The following is a 6,207-nucleotide window of genomic DNA, read 5'->3' on the forward strand; positions in this document are numbered from 1 at the left end:
GTCGTGCTATCTTGTCACTCCATGAAAATTGATGTAAGTGCGACAAAAGGCCAAAGGGATTTCAGGCCAGGAAAGTCAGGATGCGTTTGTCGCACGTACAAGCTAGACTACCGTAAACTTTTGTAATTATAACTCGGAACTCCAGCAACCAACTTCAACCAAACTTTGGGACAATGCACAGAATGGTGAGCCAAACAAAACGTGTTTGTTATTGTTTACATTGCGTGCTCTCGTTTTTGAATATTCAAGGTCAAACATTAAAACGCGTTTTTCTCGGAACGTCAAAATGGCGGGTGCGACAAGATAGCACGACGACGTCGAAATGAAGCTTAGATTGCTGATATTATTGTTTACAGCGATAAAGCTTATTTTTCTGAGTACAATGAACCTTTGTACGACCACAAAGAGTTTAAAATGAATTTTTAAATCAATTTTGAAAAATTAACCTCGTGGTCCTTCTTGACAGAAAAGTTCCTACTTGACAGCTCGTTCCAAGGGGACCATAGTTGATCCATCGAAAAAATGTTGTCTAGTCAAAACAAAATTTTGCATTAAAATGAAAAAAAGTGATCAGTTTTTAATCGTGTTATTTACCGTTGTACATAAAAATTGACATAGGGCTTTAGTACCCAATTGGAAAATAAGAACATATATATCTTTATTTATTTATTTTTTGTAATCTCCCAGAAAGTTCCAAAAGCTGGACTGAAATTTAATGATATGATATATCTAAAACTAAACAAAGCTCCATAGAATATTCGCGTAGACACCAGATGGATCCAAAAACTGTTGAGTTAAAATTTTAAATGGATTTTAAAAAACAGAAGTGAAAGCTTTAAAAAAAATTTATTCACACCATTGTGAGACAACATATATGTTGAGAAACCCTTAAAATAAACTGTTCAGAAGTATTTAGTTAAAAAGAAGAAGTATTCATCTCAAACTAAAACTAAAAAAACGAAAAAGATCTTCAAAACATCCATCAGGCTATGAAAAAATAATAATAATAATAATAACCAAACTGAAGTTATTTCTTGCACAAATTAAATTGGGGAACGTAAAAAATCACTGAAAAGTGTAATAATTATTTCAATGAATAACAAGGCAGCCATGAAATTATAAGTTTCGGGAAAAAGTACGTTGCCATGACATTGACAACAACAACTTCAAATATTTTTTTCTGTTATGTAATTAATACATGAACACTAAATAAGGACCCAAAATGGAAAGAGCTCACCGGGATAGGACAACAGGAACCAAAACAGCCGTTCTACCGCTCCGGAATTTCCACCAACAGCTTCTAAAGGCTCTGCTTCTTAGTAGAGGTCCTTTTCTTCTGTTTTCCTTGCGTTGGGGCAGAGCTTCATCAAAGAACTCTAATTCACAAAATCACAATTTCCACTTTTATGGAACCTAGATGTGTTCCAGCACAAAAACCCTGAGCCCCAGAAACACTCCAAGCCGAAAACTGAAGATGTGTCCAAAGCTGCCACCGTAATTCCAACGCCAAAGACGACGCTCATCAGTCGGAAACTACACTTTTCTCCACCACCAATTTGATATTCCGTCGCTTAGTGCCTCTTCAATCCAGCATTCAAAAACCGACTCTCAACTTCCCGGACTATTTTCAACAAAAATTACACTAAAAATACTTAAAAATATTAAAATGAGAAAGGAAAAATCCGCGGAGCTAAATTTCAAAACGTCACGACACCTAAAAACTAAAAACTAAAAACTAAAAACTAAAAACTAAAAACTAAAAACTAAAAACTAAAAACTAAAAACTAAAAACTAAAAACTAAAAACTAAAAACTAAAAACTAAAAACTAAAAACTAAAAACTAAAAACTAAAAACTAAAAACTAAAAACTAAAAACTAAAAACTAAAAACTAAAAACTAAAAACTAAAAACTAAAAACTAAAAACTAAAAACTAAAAACTAAAAACTAAAAACTAAAAACTAAAAACTAAAAACTAAAAACTAAAAACTAAAAACTAAAAACTAAAAACTAAAAACTAAAAACTAAAAACTAAAAACTAAAAACTAAAAACTAAAAACTAAAAACAAAAAACTAAAAACTAAAAACTAAAAACTAAAAACTAAAAACTAAAAACTAAAAACTAAAAACTAAAAACTAAAAACTAAAAACTAAAAACTAAAAACTAAAAACTAAAAACTAAAAACTAAAAACTAAAAACTAAAAACTAAAAACTAAAAGCTAAAAACTAAAAAAGACAAAAAAGACAAAAAAGACAAAAAAGACAAAAAAGACAAAAAAGACAAAAAAGACAAAAAAGACAAAAAAGACAAAAAAGACAAAAAAGACAAAAAAGACAAAAAAGACAAAAAAGACAAAAAAGACAAAAAAGACAAAAAAGACAAAAAAGACAAAAAAAGACAAAAAAAGACAAAAAAGACAAAAAAGACAAACAAGACAAACAAGACAAAAAAGTCAAAAAAGACAAAAAGACAAAAAAGACAAAAAAGACAAAAAAAGACAAAAAAGACAAAAAAGACAAAAAAGTCAAAAAAGACAAAAAAGACAAAAAAGACAAAAAAGACAAAAAAGACAAAAAAGACAAAAAAGACAAAAAAGACAAAAAAGACAAAAAAGACAAAAAAGACAAAAAAGACAAAAAAGACAAAAAAGACAAAAAAGACAAAAAAGACAAAAAAGACAAAAAAGACAAAAAAGACAAAAAAGACAAAAAAGACAAAAAAGACAAAAAAGACAAAAAAGACAAAAAAGACAAAAAAGACAAAAAAGACAAAAAAGACAAAAAAGACAAAAAAGACAAAAAAGACAAAAAAGACAAAAAAAGACAAAAAAGACAAACAAGACAAACAAGACAAAAAAGTCAAAAAAGACAAAAAGACAAAAAAGACAAAAAAAGACAAAAAAGACAAAAAAGACAAAAAAGACAAAAAAGTCAAAAAAGACAAAAAAGACAAAAAAGACAAAAAAGACAAAAAAGACAAAAAAGACAAAAAAGACAAAAAAGACAAAAAAGACAAAAAAGACAAAAAAGACAAAAAAGACAAAAAAGACAAAAAAGACAAAAAAGACAAAAAAGACAAAAAAGACAAAAAAGACAAAAAAGACAAAAAAGACAAAAAAGACAAAAAAGACAACAAAGACAAAAAAGACAAAAAAGACAAAAAAGACAAAAAAGACAAAAAAGACAAAAAAGACAAAAAAGACAAAAAAGACAAAAAAGACAAAAAAGACAAAAGAGACAAAAAAGACAAAAAAGACAAAAAAGACAAAAAAGACAAAAAAGACAAAAAAGACAAAAAAGACAAAAAAGACAAAAAAGACAAAAAAGACAAAAAAGACAAAAAAGACAAAAAGACAAAAAAGACAAAAAAGACAAAAAAGACAAAAAAGACAAAAAAGACAAAAAAGACAAAAAAGACAAAAAAGACAAAAAAGACAAAAAAGACAAAAAAGACAAAAAAGACAAAAAAGACAAAAAAGACAAAAAAGACAAAAAAGACAAAAAAGACAAAAAAGACAAAAAAGACAAAAAAGACAAAAAAGACAAAAAAGACAAAAAAGACAAAAAAGACAAAAAAGACAAAAAAGACAAAAAAGACAAAAAAGACAAAAAAGACAAAAAAGACAAAAAAGACAAAAAAGACAAAAAAGACAAAAAAGACAAAAAAGACAAAAAAAGACAAAAAAGACAAAAAAGACAAAAAAGACAAAAAAGACAAAAAAGACAAAAAAGACAAAAAAGACAAAAAAGACAAAAAAGACAAAAAAGACAAAAAGACAAAAGAGATAAAAAAGATAAATAAAACAAAAAAGACAAAAAAGACAAAAAAGACAAAAAAGACAAAAAAGACAAAAAAGACAAAAAAGACAAAAAATACAAAAAAGACAAAAAAGACAAAAAAGACAAAAAAGACAAAAAAGACAAAAAAGACAAAAAAGACAAAAAAGACAAAAAAGACAAAAAAGACAAAAAAGACAAAAAAGACAAAAAAGACAAAAAAGACAAAAAAGACAAAAAAAACAAAAAAGACAAAAAAGACAAAAAAGACAAAAAAGACAAAAAAGACAAAAAAGACAAAAAAGACAAAAAGACAAAAAAGACAAAAAAGACAAAAAAGACAAAAAGACAAAAAAGACAAAAAAGAGAAAAAATACAAAAAAGACAAAAAAGACAAAAAAGACAAAAAAGACAAAAAAGACAAAAAAGACAAAAAAGACAAAAAAGACAAAAAAGACAAAAAAGACAAAAAAGACAAAAAAGACAAAAAAGACAAAAAAGACAAAAAAGACAAAAAAGACAAAAAAGACAAAAAAGACAAAAAAGACAAAAAAGACAAAAAAGACAAAAAAGACAAAAAAGACAAAAAAGACAAAAACGACAAAAAAGACAAAAAAGACAAAAAAGACAAAAAAGACAAAAAAGACAAAAAAGACAAAAAAGACAAAAAAGACAAAAAAGACAAAAAAGACAAAAAAGACAAAAAAGACAAAAAAGACAAAAAAGACAAAAAAGACAAAAAAAAACAAAAAAGACAAAAAAGACAAAAAAGACAAAAAAGACAAAAAAGACAAAAAAGACAAAAAAGACAAAAAAGACAAAAAAGACAAAAAAGACAAAAAAGACAAAAAAGACAAAAAAGACAAAAAAGACAAAAAAGACAAAAAAGACAAAAAAGACAAAAAAGACAAAAAAGACAAAAAAGACAAAAAAGACAAAAAAGACAAAAAGACAAAAGAGATAAAAAAGATAAAAAAAAACAAAAAAGACAAAAAAGACAAAAAAGACAAAAAAGACAAAAAAGACAAAAAAGACAAAAAAGACAAAAAAGACAAAAAAGACAGAAAAGACAAAAAAGACAAAAAAGACAAAAAAAGACAAAAAAAGACAAAAAAAAACAAAAACGACCAAAAAGACAAAAAAGACAAAAAGAAAAAAAGACAAAAGAGATAAAAAAGATAAAAAAAACAAAAAAGACAAAAAAGACAAAAAAGACAAAAAAGACAAAAAAGACAAAAAAGACAAAAAAGACAAAAAAGACAAAAAAAGACAAAAAAAGACAAAAAAGACAAAAAAAACAAAAACGACCAAAAAGACAAAAAAGACAAAAAGAAAAAAAGACAAAAGAGATAAAAAAGATAAAAAAAACAAAAAAGACAAAAAAGACAAAAAAGACAAAAAAGACAAAAAAGACAAAAAAGACAAAAAAGACAAAAAAGACAAAAAAGACAAAAAAGACAAAAAAGACAAAAAAGACAAAAAAGACAAAAAAGAAAAAAAAGACAAAAAAGACAAAAAAGACAAAAAAGACAAAAAAGACAAAAAAGACAAAATAGACAAAAAAGACAAAAAAAGACGCAACCCTGTTCACTGTAGATTGCCCTCGCTGGTTCAAACAAAGAAGAAGGATTCTCTTTTCATATAAATGTTATATTAAGCTATCAACGCGTCGTCCTGGTTCTTGTCCCGGTCGTCATCATTCCCATCATCCCCTTTGCGACGAGTACGAACGAGAGCAGATGAGATGATGCCACCCCCACTTCTGTGTTCTGATATGCTTCCTCTCACAACTTTTTTTCTACCCACTAATGCTGGAATGGGGAGAAGGATCTGGAGCAGGAACAAGGGTCGTTACATATTACAACATATTGTTTGCGCGATGTCTTTTTGTGTGTTTCACTGGATAGGGTCCCCCTCTCCCAGAACAGTAGTAAATAAAAACCAGAAATACACAAGAACCCCCCCTTCAAGCTCAGAGGAAAAAGGGTCTTCCTTATCTTAACTGTGTACACTTTTGAAATTGAATGTTTTCGCACCATTGCAAACAAGCAGCAGCAGTAGAAGAGAGGAAAAAGAAAAACAAATTTCACTCAAGTTTCCTTCTCTAAATTGAAAGGAAAAACATTGCGGAAAACTTTATGACACGAGGGATTTGCGCGGGAAAAGTCTATTGGAAAAGTTTGGATATCTCTGTAAGTGACGCACGGACACCGAATTTGTGCAAGAGTTTGTTCTCTGTCTGGTACAAAACAAAGTTGGATTATCATGATTGACCGTTGGAATTGCGGAAAATTGCAAAAGTTTTGCGTTCTGCTGTTGCGAGGACACATTTCAAAAGTTAATAATACTTATTAAAATCAATTTAACTTGAAATAAAAGAGATTGTTGTAAAATTTATAGAAACTACAAAATCTTAACATCAAAGTAGACC

The 6,207-nt window shown here is 27.5% G+C and overlaps 1 protein-coding gene across 2 annotated transcripts in view; it reads left to right on the forward strand.

Moving 5' to 3' along the window:
• The first annotated feature begins 6,164 nt into the window (after nt 1–6,164).
• The window catches only part of LOC120424713 (hyaluronan mediated motility receptor-like), a 14,275-nt gene continuing 14,232 nt past the window's right edge, over nt 6,165–6,207 (forward strand). For both annotated transcript variants that reach the window (XM_039588894.2, XM_039588893.2), the window contains exon 1: nt 6,165–6,207. This exon is cut by the window's right edge and continues 90 nt beyond it. The gene's annotated coding sequence lies outside the window, so the exon portion shown is untranslated.

This window comes from Culex pipiens, chromosome 2 (genome assembly GCF_016801865.2).
Source record: "Culex pipiens pallens isolate TS chromosome 2, TS_CPP_V2, whole genome shotgun sequence".
Classification (NCBI taxonomy): Eukaryota; Metazoa; Arthropoda; class Insecta; order Diptera; family Culicidae; genus Culex; species Culex pipiens.